The sequence below is a fragment of the Notamacropus eugenii genome, chromosome 3 (genome assembly GCF_028372415.1).
Source record: "Notamacropus eugenii isolate mMacEug1 chromosome 3, mMacEug1.pri_v2, whole genome shotgun sequence".
NCBI lineage: Eukaryota > Metazoa > Chordata > Mammalia > Diprotodontia > Macropodidae > Notamacropus > Notamacropus eugenii.
This window is the reverse complement of record NC_092874.1, coordinates 375,869,898-375,890,844: the sequence shown is the minus strand read 5'-3', so window position 1 is coordinate 375,890,844 and position 20,947 is coordinate 375,869,898. Positions and strand designations below refer to the sequence as shown.

The 20,947-nt window shown below is 36.7% G+C and overlaps 1 long non-coding RNA gene across 2 annotated transcripts in view; it reads left to right on the top strand.

Annotated features, from left to right (window-relative positions):
• Positions 1-20,947, top strand: part of LOC140497011 (uncharacterized) — a 72,324-nt gene that overhangs the window by 16,868 nt on the left and 34,509 nt on the right. For both annotated transcript variants that reach the window (XR_011964499.1, XR_011964498.1), the window contains exons 3-4: positions 15,380-15,497; positions 16,899-17,003. This is a non-coding gene — a long non-coding RNA (uncharacterized lncRNA). The remainder of the gene's footprint in view (positions 1-15,379; positions 15,498-16,898; positions 17,004-20,947) is intronic.

The window sequence follows — 20,947 nt, the reverse complement described above, 5'->3', positions numbered from 1 at the left end:
AATTGTCTCCACAGTATTACTAAGAATTAAAGGACCCTAACTTGTTGTTGTTGGTCTAAAGTCCTAAGCCTAATAGCTTAATTTTAGACTTGACCTTGGATCTTCCCCTACCAACAATCTGTAATTTAATAGATCTGGTATTAAGCTTACAAACCTTTTGACTATAGGAAATTGCCACTAAGAGTAGGGACAATGCAGGGAAACAATATCTCCCTAACTACATGTCAGTTTCAGGCAGGAGTAGATTGTCAACTTGCATTCAGTGAGGCTTAGAGTCTGCCAGGTGTGAATGGAGAAATTGAGTCAGGAGAATCCTACCTCAGCCCAGGCTGAACAGCTGCTCTCCCACCCTTCCCATAAGATCACATTTTTCAGTTCATACCAGCATCTCACAGGCTCATTGGCATCAGGGATTGGAGGCTCAGACTCGGAAGAACAGTCACTTAATAGTCCCATAGCATCTTACAATAGCAAGCTCCAATAACCAGGTTTCAGATATGACTACAATTTCACGTTGGCTAAGGAACATCTTTTGAGGCAAGTCTTAAGTGGCTTACATGCCTTTCTATACCTGTTCTAGTTCCTGCTTAAATAACAATCATAAAATCAAATTTAACATTAAAACCTCAACTTTTCCATCAATGCTAAATTTTACCCAAAGTTATCTGCCTCTAGGAGACTTAGACTCAAATTCATTTCCCCACACTAAAGATGTCTCTGATTTAGTCTCAGTAATTAATTCAGTCAATTGCTTTAATACTAACTGCTCTTACATCACTTTGTAACATGTCCAATTTTTCTCCCCATCTCTCCCCTCCCTGCACTCCCTAATACCTTGTGTTTTATTATCTCCTCCTTTAATGAGCCCTCCCTTCTATCACACCCTACCCTTCCCTTTTCCTCATCTTCTCTCTTTTCTTGTAGGGCAAGATAGATTTAATAATTCTCAACATTCATTTCTAATGCTTTGAATTCCAACTTCTTTCCCTCCCTCCCTCCCTACCCATCCTCACTGAGAAGACAAGCAATTCAATACAGGCTATATACATGTAGTTTTGCAAAAGACTTCCATAATAATCATGTTGTGTAATACTAGCTACATGGCCCTCTATCCTACTCTATTCCCCCTTATTTTTTTATTCCCTCATTTAACCTTGTCCCTTCCCAAAAGTGTTTATTTCTAGTTACTCCCTTCTCCCATTTGTCCTCTCTTCTGTCATTCCCCTCACCCCACTTGTCACCTCTTCCCCTACTTTCCTGTAGTATAAGATAGATTTTCATACCAAATTTAGTAGGCATGTTATTCCCTCCTTAAGCCATCTGTGGAGAGAGTAGCTTCACTTTTCCCCTGTCCCCTTCTCCCTTTTCTCCTCCATTGAACAAGATTTTTCTTTATCTCTATTATGAGTTATAGCTTGCCCCATTCCATTTCTCCCTTTCTCCTCCAAGTATTTTCCTCCCTCACCTTTTAATTTTTATTTTATATCTTTTTTTGTGGATATCATCTCTTCTGATTCAACCCAGCCTGTTCTGTGTGTGTGTGTGTGTGTGTATACAATCCCTCCATCTACCCAAATACTGAGAAAAATCTCAAGAGCTATAAATATTTTCTTTCCATGTAGTAATGTAAACAGTTCAGCTTTAGAAAGTCTTTTATGATTTTTCTTTCCTGTTTACTTTTTCAAGCTTCTCTTGATTCTTGTGTTTGAAAGTCAGATTTTCTATATAGTTCTGGTCTTTTCAACATGAATGTTTGAAAGTCCTCTATATCATTGAATGACCATTTATTCCCTTGAAGTGTTATACTAAGTTTTACTGGGTAGGTGATTCTTGGTTTTAATCCCAATTCCTTTGACTTCTGGAATATCCTATTCCAAGCCCTTCAGTCTCTTAATGTTGAAGCTGCCAGATCCTGTGTTATCCTGATTGTATTTCCACAATATTTGAATTGTTTCTTTCTAACTGCTTGCAGTATTTTCTCCTTGACCTTGGAACTCTGAAATTTGGCCACAATATTCCTAGGAGTTTCTCTTTTTGAGTGTCTTTCAGGAGGGGATCGGTGGATTCTTTCAATATTTATTTTGTCCTCTGCGTCTGGAATATCAGGATAGTTTTCCTTGATAATTTCATGGAAGAAAATGTCTAAGCTCTTTTTTGATCATGGCTTTCAGGTAGTCCCATAATTTTTAAATTGTCTCTCCTGGATTTATTTTCCAGGTCAGTTGTTTTTCCAATGAGATGTTTCACATTATCTTCTGTTTTTTCAAACTTTTGGTTTTATTTTCTAACTGCTTTGTTTATCTCATTGTCATTCATTTCCCTGAACTCAGTTCTCTCTTTCAGAGAACTATTTTGTTCAGTGAGCTTTTGAACTCTCTCTTCCATTTGGCCAATTCTGCTTTTTATGCCTCCTTCTCCTCACTGGCTTTTTGGAGCTCTTTTTCCAATTGAGTAAGTCTATTTTTAAAGTTGTTATTTTCCTCGGCATCTTTTTTAGTTCTCCTTTAGCAAGCTGCTAACTCGTTTTTCAAGTTCTTCTATTGCCTGAGCCTAGTTTAAGTTCATTTTGGAGGCCCTGGAGGCAGGGGCCTTGACTTCCTGTGACAGTAAGGCTTGTTCTTCCTCATCTGAAAGAATGGGAGGAGACCCCTGTTCATCAAGAAAGTAACCTTCTATGGTTTTATTTTTTTCCCCTTTTTGGGTATTTTCCCAGCCAGTTACTTGACTTCTGAATCCTTTGTCAAGAGATTAAAGTCAGTTGCTCTGTTCCCCTGGGCTTTGGGTGGGGCTGGCCATTGCTCAGAGCTGGGGTTTAGATTAGCAGCTCCCTACTGCCAGAGGCTTTAAGCTGAGCTGCCTGAACAATGGATCCAGGTTGCTTCCCGGCCTCTGTAGCTGCCTACAGTCTGCTGCCATGATCTCTGCCATTGCTTGGGGTTGTTGCTAGAGAAACCCCTCTCCCTCTTGCCCAACTGGAAAAGCCCTCCCCTACTGACCTTTGGAGTTTTCTTTGTAGCTTGTGGGTTCAGGTATCTGGAATCTGCCCTGCTAGGAACTCTGCCCATAGGTCTGTTCAGGTCCTTTTCCTCCCAGTGCCCTGTGGCCAGGGCTATACTCCACTCAGCTCATCATCCAGTGAGATAGACCTTTCCTGTGGGCCTTCCAGGTTACCTTTGTCTGGAAACCTCTTTTGCTCTGTTGTTCTGTGACTTCTGCTGCTCTAGACTTTGTTGAGAGTCATTTTTACAGATATTTTGTGGGCTGTGGGGGAAGGGCTAGAGTATATGCCATCTTTCTACTCTGCCATCTTGGCTCTGCCCCCCAAAACATATTTTCATATTAACCATGTTGCAAAAAAAAATGCACCTCCCCCTCCCAAGAAAATGAAGAAAGTAAAAAAGTTATGCTTCAATCTGCACTCAATGTTCATCAGTTCTTTCTTAGCAGTTGGATAGTATTTTTCACCATGAGTCCTTTGGAATTATCTTGGATCATTGTCTTAATTAGAGTAGCTAAGTTTTTCATAGTTGATTATATTTACAATACTGCTATGCCTGTGTAGAATGTTCTCCTGGTTCTGTTCACTTCATTTTGAATCAGTTCGTAAAAGTTTTCCCAAGTTTTTCTGAGACTGTAATGTTTGTCATTTCTTATACCACCATAGTATTCCATCACAATCAGCTTGTTCTGTCATTCCCCAATTAATGGGCATCCTTTCAGTATTCAGTTCTTTGCCACCATGAAAAGAGCTGCTATAAATGTTTTTGTACGTATAAATCCTTTTCCTTTTCCTTTGATTTCTTTAGGATAAAGACCTAGTAGGGGTATTGCTAATTGAAAAGGTCTGTACAGCTTTATAGCCCTTTGAGCATAGTTCCAAATTATTCTTCAAATTGGTAGGAATAGTTCACAAATCCACCAACAATGTACTATTGTCCCAGTTTTTTCAAATCCCCTCTAGTATTTGTCATTTTTCTTCTCTGTCATGTTAGCCAATTTGACAGGTATGAGATGATATCTCATAATTATTTTAATTTGCATTTCTCTAGTCAACAATGTTTTACAACTTTTTTTTTAAACGTGATTATAGATAGTTTTGATTTCTTCTGAAAATCTTCTATCCATATCCTTTGACTATCAATTGTGGAAGGACTCTTATTTTTATAAATTTGGTTCAGTTCCCTCCCTACATATTTGAGAAATGAGGCCTTTGTCAGAAAATAATTTGCTTCACAATTTTTCCCCCAGTTTCCTTCTTTCCTTCTAATTTTGGCCACCTTCATTTACTTTATGCTAAAACTTTAATTTCATGTAACCAAAATTACCTGTTTTACTCCCTGTGATCCTCTTTTTTGGTCATAAATTTACTTCCTATGATCTGTCTCTTGTTTGGTCATAAATTCTTCCCTTATTCATAGATTTGACAGGTTAATTTTTCTAATTTCCCTAATTTACTTATGATATCACCCTTTATGCACAAATCATTATCCATTTATACCTTATCTTAGCATGCAACATGATATGTTGGTCTATGCCTAATTTCTTCCAACTGCTTTCTAGTTTTCCCAGCAATTTTTGCTAAATGTTGAGTTCTTGCCCCAAAAGCTTGACTCTTTGGGTTTATCAAACACTAGTTTACTATTGCCATGTACTGTTGTGTATTATGTACCTATTCTATTTCACTAATCCACCAATTCTATTTTTTAGGGAGTACTAGATTCTTTTGATGATCACCACTTTGTTATATAGTTTGAAATCTGGTTCTAGTAGACCACGTTCCTTCACATTTTTTCCCCCTGTTGATTCCCTTGATATCCTTGACCTTTGGCTCTTCCAGATGAATTTTGTTACTATTTTTTAACTTTATAAAATAATTCTTTGGTAGTTTTATTGGTATGGCACTGGATAAGTAAATTAACTTAGGTAGATTTGTCTTTTTTATTAAATTGACCTGTTCTACCCCTGAGAAAGAACTATTTCTCCAGTGTTTAGATGTCTATTTGTGTGAAAAATGTTTTGTAATTGTATTCATATAGTCTTTGGAGTTGCCTTGGCAGATAGACTCTCAAGTATTTTATGTTATCTGCAATTATTTTAAATGAAAATTCTCTTTGTATCTCTTCCTGCTGGGTGTTGGGAGTATATAGAAATGCTATTGATTTCTGTGGTTTATTTTATTTCCTGCAAATTGGCTAACATTGTTGATTGTTTCAACTAGTTTTTTAATTGATTTTCTAAGTATCATGCCATATCATCTGCAAAGAGTGATAATTTTGCTTCTTCATTGCCTATTTTGATACCTTCAGTTTCTTTTTTTTTGTCCTATTGCTATAACCTGCATTTGTAATTCAATATTGAATAATAGTAGTGATAATGAATATCTTTGCTTCCTCTCTGATTTTATTTCCACTTCCACAGCTCTTTGTTGAATATAATTTTTGTTGTACACCCTAAGGTCTGAAATGGGTACAATCTTATTAAAGTTTATCTTCATAAAATAATGCTTGCTCTTTGTTTTAGATAGATAGGGCTTATCATTTTTAGAAAGATTCCATTGATTCCTTTGCTTTCTAATGTTTTTAAGAGGAATGGGTATTGTATTTTGTCAAGAGCTTTTTCTGCATCGGTGGTTAGAACTGTATGAATTTTGTTGCTCTTGTTATTAATATGGTCAATTATGCCAATAGGTTTCCTAATATCAAATCAGCTCTGCATTCTTGGTAGAAGTTTTAACTGGACATTGTGTATGATTTTTGTGACATATTGCTGTCATCTCTTTTATTTTATTTAAATTTTTTACTTCACTGTTCATTAAGGAAATTGATCCATACTTTTCTTCCTGTTTTTGTGACAAATCACATTTATGTCAGAAAAAAAAATTGGTAGGGTGCCTTCTTTACCTATTTTTTTTCAAGTAGTTTATATAATATTTGGATTAATTGTTCCTTAAATTTTTGGCAGAATTCACATCTAAATTTATCTGGTCCTGGGGATTTTTTTCTTGGGGAGTTCATTTATGGCTTGTTTAATTTCTTTTTCTAAGATAGGATTATTTAAGTGTCCTGTTTCTTCTTCTGTTAATTGGGGCCCATTTATATTTTTTAAAATATTCATTCTTTTCATTTAGATTGCCAATTTTCCTTGCATGTAATTGGACAAAATAACTCTTAGTAATTGCTTTAATTGGTGCTTTCATCTTTTTTTTTTCATTTTTTGATGACTGGTAATTTGATTTTCTTTTTAGAAATATCAAATTAACCAAAGGTTTGTTTATTTTATTATTCTTTTCCCATAAAGTCAACTTTTTTGTTTATTTTATTTTGGTTTTATTTATTAGTTCAATGTTTTGAGATTTAGGGGTTTTTTTTGGTTGTTTTTTTTTCTTTTAATTTTATCCATTTCTCCTTTGATTTTTCAGGACTTCCATTTTGGAGTTTATTGGGGATATTTAATTTGTTTTTCTTTTAGTTACATGCCCAATTTGTTTGTCTGCTCTTTCTCTTTTCATTGATCTACATGTTAGAGATATAAATTTCCTCTAAGCATTACTTGGATTGCATCCCACAAATTTTGGTGTGTTTTCTCACTGTTATCACTCTCTTTAATGAAATTATTGATTATTTCTATTATTTGTTCTTTGACTTATTCTTTAGAATTAGGTTATTTAGTTTCAAATTAATTTTGATTTCTGCTTCCACAGCCCTTTGTTGTATATAATTTGTGTGAAATGGGTACAATTCATATGTCTGTTTTTCTCAACTTGGTTAAGAAGTTTTTATGTCCTAATATATAGTAAATTTTTTTTGAAGGTGCCATGTATAGCTGAGAAAAAAGGAATATTCCTTTCTGTCCTCATTCAATTTTCTCCAGAGGTTTACCATATCTAATTATTCTGAAATTCTATTCATCTCTATATCTTTTTTCTTATTTGTCTAGCTCTGAGATGGGAAAGTTGAGTTCCTGAACTAGTATAGTTATATCTATTTCTTCCCATAAGTCATTTAACTTTTCCTTTAAGAATTTGGATGCTATGCCATTTGTTATATATATATTTAATACTGATAGTGCTTCATTGTCTATGGTGCCTTTTAGCAAGATCTAGTTTCCTTACTTAATTCTTGTAATTAGGTCTATTTTTCCTTTTACTTTGTCTGAGTTTATGATCATTACCCCAGATTATTTTTTTAATTAAATTTATTTATTTAACTTTTAACATTCATTTTCACAAAATTTTGGGTTACAAATTTTCTCCCCTTTTATCCCCCCCCCCCCCAAACACCAAGCATTCGAATTGCCCCTATGACCAATCTGCTCTCTCTTCTATCATCCCTCTCTGACCTTGTCTCCATCTTCTCTTTTGTCCTGTAGGGCCAGATAGCTTTCTATACCCCTTTACCTGTATTTCTTATTTCCTAGTGCCAAGAACATTACTCGACAGTTGATCCTAACACTTTGAGTTCCAACTTCTTTACCTCCCTCCCTCTCCACCCCTTCCCTTTGGAAGGCAAGCAATTCAATATAGGCCTAATCTGTGTAGTTTTGCAAATGACTTCCATAATAGTTGTGTTGTATAGGACTAACTATATTTCCCTCCATCCTATCCTGTCCCCCATTACTTCTATTCTCTTTTGATCCTATCCCTCCCTATGAGTGTCGACCGCGAATTGCACTCTCCTCCCCATGCCCTCCCTTCTATCATCCCCCCCACCCTGCTTATCCCCTTATCCCCCACTTTCCTGTATTGTGAGATAGGTTTTCCTACCAAAATGAGTGTGCATTTTATTCTTTCCCTTAGTGGAATGTGATGAGAGTAGACTTCATGTTTTTCTCTCACCTCCCCTCTTTATCCCTCCACTAATGAGTCTTTTGCTTGCCTCTTTTATGAGAGATAATTTGCCCCATTCCATTTCTCCCTTTCTCCTCCCAATATATTTCTCTCTCACTGCTTGATTTCATTTTTTTTAAGATATGATCCCATCCTCTTCAATTCACTCTGTGCACTCTGTCTCTATGTATGTGTGTATGTGTGTAATCCCACCTAGTACCCAGATACTGAAATGTTTCAAGAGTTACAAATATTGTCTTTCCATGTAGGAATGTAAACAGTTCAACTTTAGTAAGTCCCTTATGACTTCTCTTTGCTGTTCACCTTTTCATGGTTCTCTTCATTCCTGTGTTTGAAAGTCAAATTTTCTTTTCAGCTCTGGTCTTTTCATCAAGAATGCTTGAAAATCCTCTGTTTCATTGAAAGACCAATTTTTCCCCTGAAGTATTATACTCAGTTTTGCTGGGTAGGTGATTCTTGGTTTTAGTCCTAGTTCCTTTGACTTCTGGAATATCCTATTCCATGCCCTTCGATCCCTTAATGTAGAGGCTGCTAGATCTTGTGTTATCCTGATTGTATTTCCACAATACTTGAATTGTTTCTTTCTAGCTGCTTGCAATATTTTCTCCTTGACCTGGGAACTCTGGAATTTGGCCACAATGTTCCTAGGAGTTTCTCTTTTTGGATCTCTTTCAGGTGGTGTTCTGTGGATTCCTTGAATATTTATTTTGCCCTCTGGTTCTAGAATCTCAGGGCAGTTTTCCTTGATAATTTCATGAAAGATGATGTCTAGGCTCTTGTTTTGATCATGGCTTTCAGGTAGTCCCAGAATTTTTAAATTGTCTCTCCTGGATCTATTTTCCAGGTCAGTTGTTTTTCCAATGAGATATTTCACATGATCTTCCATTTTTCCATTCTTTTGGTTTTGTTTTGTGATTTCTTGCTTTCTCATAAAGTCCTTAGCCTCCATCTGTGCCATTCTAATTTTGGAAAAACTATTTTCTTCAGTGAGCTTTTGAATCTCCTTTTCCATTTGGCTAATTCTGCTTTTGAAAGCATTCTTCTCCTCATTGGCTTTTTGAACCTCTTTTGCCAATTGAGTTAGGCTAGTTTTCAAGGTGTTAATTTCTTCAGCATTTTTTTGGGTCTCCTTTAGCAGGGAGCTGATCTGCTTTTCATGCCTTTCTTTCATCTCTCTCATTTCTCTTCCCAGTTTTTCCTCCACCTCTCTAACTTTATTTTCAAAATTCTTTTTGAGCTCTTCCATGGCCTGAGCCCATTGGGTGGGCTGGGACACATAAGCCTTGATTTCTGTGTCTTTGCCTGATGGTGAGCATTGTTCTTCCTCATCAGAAAGGAAGGGAGGAAATGCCTGTTCACCAAGAAAGTAACCTTCTATAGTCTTATTTCTTTTCCCTTTTTTGGGCATTTTCCCAGCCAGCGACTTGACCTCTGAATATTCTCCTCACACCCACCTTGCCTCCTGATCCTCCCAGCCAGCGTTTGGGGTCTGAGATTCAAATGCTGCTTCCAGCCTTAGGGCTTTTGGCAGGGGCAGGGCTGCTATTCAGTGTGAGATTAAGTTCAGGTGCTCAGGTTGGGGCAGGGCCGCCTCTCAGGCTCAGTTCCCTCAGGGGGTTTATGCACAGACCTTCCATAATGGATCCAGGCTCCTTCCCCCTTGGGGAGCCCCGGTCCGCCGCTGCCTCTCAGCTTCTACCTCCTGAGGGGCCCTGAGTTATGGGGGCACCTCACTCCCCTCTCGACCTGCCAAAGAGACTCTCTCACCAACCCCCATCACCTGTGGGTGGAGGAACTTGTGCGGCTGCTGGAGATCCCGTCCCTGAAGCCTGCTCGGATCTGTACCTCTTGGTGCCGCGGCTGCGGCAGGTCTGGGCTGGGCTCTGCGTCTGCAACGCGACAGACCTTTTGCGAGAGGTTTGCAGGTCCTTCTGTGGGTGGAGGGACCTGCGTGGCCGCTGGAGATCCCATCCCTAAAGTCCGTTTGGATCTTTTCCTCTCGGTGCCGCGGCCATGGCAGGGCTGTACTCAGTTCCCAGTCCCGGCGCCCAGTCCGCAGAGTGAAGGACCTTTTGCGAGAGGTTTGCAGGTCTCTCTGGAACAGAAATCTCCCTCGCTCCAATGTTCTGTGGCCTCTGGGTGCAGAATTTACCGTGAGTTACTTCCCTGTAGCCGTTCTGTGGGTTGTAGGTTCAGAGCTATGTGTATGTGTGTCTTTCTACTCCGCCATCTTGGCTCCGCCCCCCCACCCCCCCCAGATTATTTTTACTTTAGCTGAAGGACAATAAGTTGTGTTCTGGTCCCTTATTTTAACTGCTTTTGAATTCTGAATGTAGACTGAAACATAGTTTTAAAATTTTATTTTCTAGTGTTTTTATGTGCCTTCTTTTGCAACATGACCAATATGGAAATATGCTTTGCATCATTTCACATGTAAAGTTGATCCTATATTGCTTGCCTTCTCCAGAGAGGTAGAGAATTTGGAATTCAAAATTTTTAAAAAACAAATGTTAAAATTTTTTACATGGAATTTGAAAATATCTAACACAATCAATAACAATACATTTGATTAATATTTTTTTCTTAAAAGAGAGACTTTTATAAGAACCAAACTCTGAACGTATATGCAGCTTATATGTTTAGGAAGTATATGTGTATGGGTGTACCTATTTTTTTAGTGTGTATGTTTTTTAGTTTGTGTGTTTGTATATGTATGTGTATACATGTTAAATATTTTAGAACATTTTTATTGATACTGTCTTAAAAATTATCCACTATCACCAAATCCTACCCTCCTTAACATCCCCAATTACTCATACAAGATCCCCTTTGTAACAAATATGTGTAATCTAGAAAAACAAATCAGCACATTGCTCATGTCTGAGAAAGCATACCCTATTCTGCATCTTTAGTTCATTTCCTTTCTGTCAAAAAGTGAGAGGTGTGCTTCATCACCAGTGTATTGAAGTCTCTATTGACTTGCCCAAAGTCACATACTAGGTGAGATAGATGAGACTAGAACCCACATCTCTTGACTCCTAATCTAATGCTTTTTCTCTTACATCATCCTGTCTTTCTTCACTATCTAACAATAAATGAATATTACTTCTCTCTTTTCTGGTCCCTTTTAGAACCATTTTCTCTCTTTTACCTTAATGCCTTGAAGTGTCTTTTCCTCTCAAGATACTAAGTAGGGAATTTATCTTTTCCTTTCAAGATACTAAGAAAGAGGGGTAGACTATCTATGTAAATTATTTTATTATCTATGTCTATGATCCCTATAGTTGAAAAACTTATATTATTTTCTTCAGTCAAATATTACAAAAGCTTACATTCACCTATGGTTTTGTTGCCTTTGCATGTTTAGAACATATTTTTGTGGGCAATATTCACAAAGAAGACTGAGAAAATTTAGAATCCAAGTTTAGCTTTCCCTAAAGTTACCAGGCAAATGCTTCCTCAAATAATCTGATTCTATAGTAGAAACGTTCATACTAATCATTTAAAAAAATGATTAATATGTGTTGTATTTTGTACCACAACCTCTACCAAGTTAACTTAACCCATTTATTCTCCTTAATTAAAAATATGAATTATTCTAATTAACTCACTTAACCCATGATTTTTGATATAATATCTTCTAGAAAAATATAAGTTCATGGGGCAGCTGGATGGTGCAGTGGATAGAGCACCAACCCCAGAGTGAGGAGAATCTAACTTCAAATCTGGCCTCAGCCACTTCACTCTTACTAGCTCTGTGACTCTGGGCAAGACATTTAACTCTGATTGCCTCCCCTCCATATATCCATCCATCCATCCATCCTTCTATCTATCTTCATATTTAGAGGAATGCAAGGTCATCTAATTCAACCATTTAATTTTATAGTTGAGGAAATGGAGGCCAAGAAATGACTTGCTTAAGGTCATACAAGATCCCCTACATAGTTAGTAGCTGAGCTGGAATTAAAACTCAGGTGCTCTGACTCCAAATCCAGCATTCTTCCCATTTCTGCTAAGTGTGATGCCAATAAGGCTAGGACAGTTTTTACATATCTTAAGTAAGCACAGCACCACGTAACATTCTCAAATCACTTGATTTTTGTTGTGTATTTGATTTTTTACCAATTTATACACTAACAGGTCTTGAACTTAATATCACAAATTTGCTTTTCTTTTATACAGTTGAATCGTAGATTTAGAGTTAAAAGGGATTTTAGAAGCCACTTCATTTTATAGATGAGGAAACTAAGGCATAAAGAAATTAAAGTGACTTGCTCGGAGTCACATAGCTAGTAAGTGAGTGAGGTGGGATTGAAATGCAGGTTGTCTTAGCTCCAAGTCCAATTTCATATCTAATATGCTTTTCCTACCTTTTGCATTTTGATATAGTCCTACCTTGATTACTGCAATAACCTGCTGGTGGGTCTGCCTGCCTTAAGTCTCTATCCACTCTAATCCATCCTCCATTAAGCCTGTAAAGTGATCTTTTTGAGGTCCAATAATGTCATCACCCCTTACTGAATAAACTCTAGTGGTTCCCCATTTCCTTTAGGATCACATACAATATTTGGCTTTCAAAGCCCTTCATAGCCTACTCCCATCCTATCTTTCCAGTTTTCTTATACCTTACTCTCCAATATGTATGTTTTGATCTAATCACACTGGCTTCCTAACTGCTCTTTGAAGCAGAGACTCCATCTCTGTTCTGGGCATTTTTCTCTCTGACCCCCATGCCTGGAGGGCTCTTCCTTATCTCTGACCACTAACATCTCTGTTTTCCTTTAAGTTCCAATTAAAAATCCCACCTTCTACAGGAAGCCTTCTCTAGCTCCTCTTAATTTCAGTACTTTCCCTCTTTCCCTTCCCTTCATCATTTCCTATTGATCCTGTATATCACTTGTTTTATATATGTTTATTTGTATATCATCTCCATTAATCTCTAAGCTCCTTGAGGATACAGATTTCTTTTGCCTCTTTTTGTATTTCCAGCACTTAGTACTGTGCCTGGCACATAGTTAACACTTCATAAATGTTTATTGAATTGACTATTGCCCTGAGGTATTAATATTAATTGCCCTACTTCTTCTTGTAAGCATATAAAATTGCACATGCATACACACATGCACACACACATTAAGCATATTACATGGGAGAAAATTTGGCATTTGAGTGAATTGGAGAGAGCATGTTTTTTTTTTTCATTTTTTTCTTTGTAATTCCTGAGTACACCTGCTAGACTGCCTGGAATCTGGAGATATAGTTAACAAGACAAGCCTTCAAATGTGTCAAGGAGTGGGATTGTAGCGCTGCTTCTAACCTAGCATGAAGCAACTCCCTTGTGCACCCCCATGCCTTCAAGACCAATAGCCTCTAACATTTATATAATGTTATGCAATGTACCAAACACTCTACAAATATCTTATTTGATCCCTAAAATAACTAGGGGGGATTAATAAGTAGCATAAGTATTATTATCCCCATTTTATGTATGAAGACACTGAGTCCCAAAGAAGTAAAATAAATTGTACTAGGTCACAAAAGTTGTAAGAAATAGTCAGGATCTGAATCAAGGACTTCTGAATCCAAGTCCATGTTTCTCCCCTCACACCACACTAATCAATCTGATCCATGTAAAGATCTAATCTATTTGATATACTTTGATATGTAGGATTTTTAAAAAGGGCACTCATGCTTTAAAGAAGTTTAGGGACTTAACTGATTTTCATGCAAGATTTGGCAAAGCTTGCCCCCTGTATTTTCACGAATAAACCAGTATGCATTGCTTAGAACACATTACTACTGCATCTTTTGAAGACTACTGTGCATATTGACTAATACAAATTGTCATGCATTTGAAGCCTGGGGAGAGGGAAGAGGAGGACCTTCTTTTATAACTCTAGTGTCTTAGGACAGGACAAGAACCCACATTACAAGCTAACCATTTTATGTTTACCTTTCCCCTGTATGAAGCTGTTATGTTTTTAATCCCTAGTCTATCTAAATTCGATCTCTAGTCTATCCGGATACATGTAACAGTAACTCGAGTTATAAGAGTGCTACTGTAATTCTTTCAGAGTCAATATGATTGAAAGAATGAACTGAAAAACATCATTTATACCAACAAGAATGAAACAGATGCAGCATCAAAAATCAGAAGAGAAACAAATTATCAGCTTTAGAATGAAAAAGAAACAAACCATAAACTTCAGAATTTAAAAGTCCTGCCAATAGAAGGTGTTTGCTAGTCCTGGGTGACAGTACTGAAATCTTGGAGAGAGTGTGTATATTTTTGTTGGCTGTTTCTAGCCCCTTAGCATGGTCAATATTTTAAATTAATCCCTCTGGAGCAAAAGTGGCTGGAATCCACAATCCAGCAACCTCTCCCAATGCCAACAAATGTAATCCTGAAACACTGTGTGTACATAGTAAATGACATTATTCCCTATGAGATTTATGAATTATGGTTTAATCTGATATCATATCCAGCTAGTTAGAGTCAACTGAAAAAGAACCTCCCCAAGGAGTAATATACTCATGACTTAAGACAAATCTGAAAGGTAGCAAGCCCTATGGCTGCTCAAACAACTTTAATATTGAAGAATGACCAGAAAAGAAATTGCAATTGGTCACTAAAGCTTTGGTTGAGAGGCTGCCTAGCATTAATTCAAATCCCTTCTGTCTTTCACATGCAGGAAACTGAAGCTCTGATATTTCTTTTGCTAAGTAGGATTTATAAAATGAAGTATACGTAGACACTTATTCCAAATAGTTTATCCTACCGAGAATGAATGGACAAATAATCCTGATGGGGACACTGGGAATGATTTCAAAATTGTTATAGGTTGTAATTAACTAATTTGAATGTAAATAGTTATTAAGTAAGTTTAGTTGGTTGCATTGATGCCTCTTGAACACATACAAATTTTACCTTTTACTGGTATACTTACATATACACAAACTATTTCCCCTGGTTAGGATGCAAGCGCCTTGAAGGCAGGAAGTGGAATTTGAATGAACTGATATATTGTGAAGGAATCAGAATCCAACAAACAACATATGAAATAACTATAATAATGCAAATGAAAACTACACCACTAAAATAAATCTGTACCCAGGAAAAAGCATGAGGAAATGTATCTTCTTTCTTCAAAGAAGTTGGAGGGGGTGGCATGCCTATGGCCACAGAATTATTTCATTTGTTGTTATGAGCCTCTGCATCAGTGAATTTTGCTGAACTGTTTTTCTTTGTTACTAGAGAAGACTAACTGGGATATGGGAGTGGAGGGGGAAATGTATTCGGAAATGACTGTACTATAAAAACAAAGGCCATCAATAAAATTTTTAAACTTTAAAAAGAGAGGAATTAAACTTTTAAATTTTTAACATTTACAAGCATTTGTTTTCTTTTCCTCCTACCACTCCAAGATAAAGAAGAGGGAAAAAAAAAAACCTTGGTAGCAAATACGCTTAGTCAAATAAAACTAAAACGCATATTGGCTATATCAAAAAATGTATGTCTCATTTTAAATCTAGAGTATATCACCTGTCAAGAAGTGGGCAGCATGCTTCATTACCAGTCCTCTGGAATCATGATTGAACATTGATGGCATTGATCAGAATTCCTAAGGGGGAGAAACAAATTCCTGGACAGGTGAGAGGTTCTTCTCTGAAAGATACATATCAGAGTTGTTGACCTTTATTTCCTTTTGCACTATAAGAAAATAAAGATATAATTTCATGGTTTAATAGATCACCTTGCTTTGCAGTGTTCATGATGGGCATAAGAAAATAAAACAACATGTAGATAATTTCATTTCTTGGATCAACATGTGTTGAAGAAGATGAAGAGGAATTCTACAAAGACTTTGGACATAATTCTTCTAGTAAACTGAGTCATCACATGCCCAGATACTTGGTGACTTCAATGTAAAGATGACCACAGGGAGGGCAGGAAAAACATGTTGGGAAAAATATGTTTTGGAATTAAGGAAATGTAAGAATGCAAAGATTTATTGATAACTGAGAACCTTCACTCTTGTTTTGTCATAATTACCATCTTCAGTGAGATAACTGGAAAAACACTGGACATAAGCATCTCATAGCAGGGCAAAAGGAAACTGGCTAGATCTCACATAGCAATTAATGTGGAATAATGTAAATGTCATTGTAGGTTTTGTGGTCAATCAGATTACTGACTATTTAAAACTGGGCAAGTACCTATTTTTGTAGGTCTATAGTTTTTGGATATGACTTGGGGCTATACTTTGCTAAGCCCTGATTTAGAACAAAAGTGAAAATAAATACCAAATGGGAAGAAATGATATGGAGGAGTAGAATGCATGTGATCATAATAGTTTCAACTCAAGTTATTAAATAAGCTGTAGTCTCAAAAATATGGGAAATGGATAAAAGTAAATACGTAATATAAATACAAAAGTAAATACATTAATTCTGAGGAAAATGTAATGCAGCAGTTGCTGTGTTATAGGTGCCCCTTTAACTGTTACTCATATGTTAAAATCATAGGAGAGTCCTTGGAAGATTCACAACAGGGATAACTTTGCTTTTTGCTTATGATGATTAGAAATGCCAATTGAGGCATTTTCATGTTCATTTCATTTTCATGAAAGATTTCCATGTTCATCAGAAGTGTTTGCCTCTGCCCTGAGAAATGCCCTTCTGCAGAGTACAAGCTAAAAAGGAATTTCCTTAGAGGAGGAGAGGTTGTTCAGTTGATCCTGTTTGTGGATGGCATTGCCCTGATTGAATCTATCCTCAGAACAATGCAAAGTATCCTAAATGATATCTCTAAGCACTCAAAAAACTTCAACCTAATACAGAAAAGCACAAATGGATCAAGATTTTGTATTACTCAGATTATAACAGACAATTAAATGAATTGCCCTTTGTTGCACACATATCTTGTAGAGCTAACTGCAGATGTAATGATCTGGGCTAGACTTGCATAACAGGGGAAAAGATCTTAGATTTGAGAAATTGCTTTTGCAGTGATTCTGGGCTTTCTGTGATCCTAAGCTATTCCCTGTCACAGAAATCCACCATTCTACCTCCAAGATTGTCTTTTTGGTACTATATGGCTGTACTTCATGGACAATCACCATCTTAGAAGAATTTGAAGAGAAAGGAAAGACAAATGGTGAGCATAAATATCCTGGTTCATATTATTTCTGATGACTGCCATGCAAGAAATAATGTAAAAGATTATCAAGGATGTATATGACTGGAAAAGAAGGTGGGTAGTTTGCAGAGCAAGAGAGACAGCCCAAGTCCTGCATTCATCTCCAGAAAATATTAAAGGGCACAGAGGAATGCTTTTAGTGTATCCCTTCCAGTGGAGGATTTATGAAATGAACAAGAATTTGTAGAAGATAGAGAGGAGATAGAAAGAGACAGAATGATAGTTATGTCCTGCTAGAAGAAACATATACATCTCTGAGATCATAGATCCACTAAACTGTAAAAATATGTTTTCTAAACCATTTAAAGAGAAAGAGTCATTCAAATGCTAAGTATTTTCAATGTTATTCATGGCAATAGTGAATGTAAAGTTGTTCTCCAAGGAACTAGAATAGTGGCTAAGTTTGGATTGCTTTTTGGCCCTATTCTTTGGTTTCCTCCCCCTAGACTATGTTTCACATGTTCTTGCATTCACTATACAAATATTAGTCATCCCTATTAATTTAGTTCACAAAAAGGTGAAAGTTGAAGACAATGAATGACTTGTGGATGTACATCTATCATAAGATCTTCTATTGAAAAGGCTTTTTTTTTTTTGGTTGATGGAAGACCTAATGTGTTATCCACAAGGGGCAATAGGCATCTTAATGTGATCAGTTTTATAAGGATTTGGCAACTTTACTTATATGTCACCTAAAATCAAAAGCAAGCGGAACAAGAGTAATGATTGAATTGGGAAAGAAATTTTTGCCATGAAAGATATCCATCAAACTTTTAAAAGAGGGAAAAGGGTGGGGAGGGTAAGAAATTTTACAGATTTGGCAGCTAAACATGTTCTTGTCAATAGAAGGAAATCTGTTTCAGAAATTGTGCTTTGGTCCTAAGCACAGTCCTACCTAATTAAAAAAAAAATTCCCTAATAGTAGCCATGTTGGAAAAGAAGCAAAATGAAACAAAAGCAAGCAAGATAAAACAATAAAAACACAGAAAGTAAAAAAAAAAAAGTGTACTTCACTCAGCATTGATAGCTTAGCAGATAGCATTTTTCATCATGGGTCCTTTGGAACTGTCTTGGATCATTTTCTTGATCAGAGTAGCTAGGATTTTCATGGTTGGTCATCCTTAGCATTGTTGCTGCTGTGGGCAATGATCTCTTGATTCTGCTCTCTTTACTTTGTGTCAGTTCGTATACGTCTTCCTAGATTTTTCTGAGACTATTCTGCTTACCATTTCTCATAGTATTCTATCACAAACTAGTTCAGCCATTCCTCAATTGATGGGCATCCCCTCAATTTCTATTACAAATTTCTATTACAATTTCTATTACAAAAAGAGTTGCTGTAAATATCTTTGTACAAATAGGTCCTTTTCCCTTTTCTTTAATCTCTTTTGGGATATAGACCTAGAGGTGGTATTGTCAAGTGAAAGAGCATACATACACTTTGGGCAGATATGTAAATTGTTCTCTAGAATGGTTGTACTAGTTCACAATTCTGTGAACAATTCATTAGTGTCCCAATTTTTTCACATCCCTTACAGTATTTGTCATTTTCTTTCTCTGTCATGTTAGCCGATCTGACAGATGTGAGGTAGCATCTCAGAGTCATTTTAATTTGCGGTTCTCTAACTGGTAGTGATTTAGAGCATTTTTTTCATGTGTCTGTTGATAGCTTTGATTTCTTTTTCTGAAAATTCCCTGTTCAAACCCTTTGACCAGTTATCAATTGGGGAATGGCTCATATTTTTTTTTAACATAAATTTGGCTCAGTTCCCTATATTTTTTAGAAGAAAGATTTTTATCAGAAAAACTTGCTGAAAATTTTTTTTCCAGTGTCCTGTTTTCCTTCTAATTTTGGCTGCATTGGTTTTGTTTGTGCAAAAGCTTTTACATTTCTTGTAATCAAAACCATCTCTTTTACTTCCTGTTATCCTTTCTATCACTTATTTAGACATAAACTCTTCCCTTAGCCATAGATCTGACAGGCCAATTTTCCATGTTCCCTTTATTTATGTCACCCTTTATCATCAGCACTTATTTTTCCATTTTGACCTTATCTTTGTATATGATGTGAGTTGTTGGTCTATGCCTATTTTCTTTTAAACTACTTTCTAGTTTTCCCAGCAATTTTTGTCAAATGTTGAGTTTTACCCTAAAAACTTGGATCTTTGGGTTACCAAACTCTAGATTACTATGGTTATTTACTACTATATATTGTGTACCCAATCTATTCCTCTGATCCACCACCATTTCTTACTTAGTACCAATTGTTTTGATGATTACCATCATCAAATACAGTTTGAAATCTGTAACTGCTAGGCTGCCTTAGCCTTTTCTAATAATAAAGAGATTTTCAGTACACATTCTATTTAGGTGCCTAGACAGGAAGGAATTAAGGATGGCCATATATCAGTCCTCAAATTAAGTTGGTTGAGAAAATCCCTAAGATATATGACATTTTACTGAGAGTAGGTAGATTTTAGACAAATCCTTTGCTCAGATAAAGAAGAAAATATTACAAACTGTTCTGGTCTGAAAGGCATATAAAAGAAAACTCAGAAAGAAATTGGTCAGAGCATAAGAAGAAATTACAGAGCTAAAAGTCTCAAAAAAAGTCCAAAATGGGAACCAACACGGCCACCCCCCCCCCCCGACCCCGAATTTCATCATCACCATAACAATAAATGATTCACATTTATGGAACAACACACTTCTATTGTTATTTAAGGTCTATAAAAATTTTGCATCACAACACTGTATATTTCTTGTATATACAAAGTTGCTTGCATGTTGTTTCTCCATCCTCATTAGAATGTAAGGTCCTTGAAGGCACGAACTGATTTTTTGTTTTGTTTTGTTTTTGTCTTTTTTTGTATCCCCAGCTCCTGGTACTGAGTGATAGTACTTAGCAAATGGTAATCATTTAATAAATGATCATTCAATGACTGACTTTGTCATTGTCCACTGTAAGTGGACAGTACAGTTATCCTTACTGGAATTCAAGAAGGATCAATCAAGGCAGAAAATTCACTTACCATATTTCTCTCCATCTCTGATTTGTCAGCTAAATTCTAGAGAGATGCCTGAGGCACTTGGAAATTAATAAGGCAAGAAAGCAAATATTTGTCAAGTGGCCAACTACTACTTGCCAAATACTGTGCTGAAGCAATAGAAATAAAAAGAGAAATGTGAAATAGTGCTTGTCCTCAAGGAGTACATAGTTTATATCTGTATGTACACATGTCTTTTTATACTCACACGTATGTGTATCTGTAAGGGGAAGTGTCAGGGTTAGCTCCAGCTTGTCAAAAAAATAACAAAAAGGTGTAGATAAGAGAAACTGCAAGGTGTTAATGTGCTAAACCAAGTGTAAAGCCATGTCTGTGTCCTGTTATCCTTTTACAAAGTGTGAAGCAGTTTCCTCGTGAAACTGAAAGGATAGTTTGTCTTTGGCTGGCTGAAGATTGGCCTTTCCCTTGGTGACTTTTTAAGATCCTAAGCTGGCCAACCCTGGGAGCAGCTGAGATAGTCCATCTGGGAAACAACTTGGTGGAATGTGACCTCTGCGCCTCTTCCAGAGAGCAATAGAGGGTAGGAGGGGATTTGTGCCTCTTCTTTGCCTTTGTCCCCACCTTCCCCCAATCCCCTCCCCCAGCCCCAGCCTGGCATCTTGCAGGGGATCTATTTGCTCAGTAGGAGATACTACTTCCAGCAGGGAGCAGAGTGAGTGTTAAAAGACAGTCAGAGCAGGAAGTTGCTTAAAGAAGTATGACCCTTGGAAGCATAGGAGAGAGCCAATTGTGGATTCAATGAAGGATTAGTCATAGCAACTAGAAGCTGAGCTGTGAAGGTGAATAGGCCCTAGGGATCTAGTGTGGAGACTTGCTGAGATGAGATACAGTTCC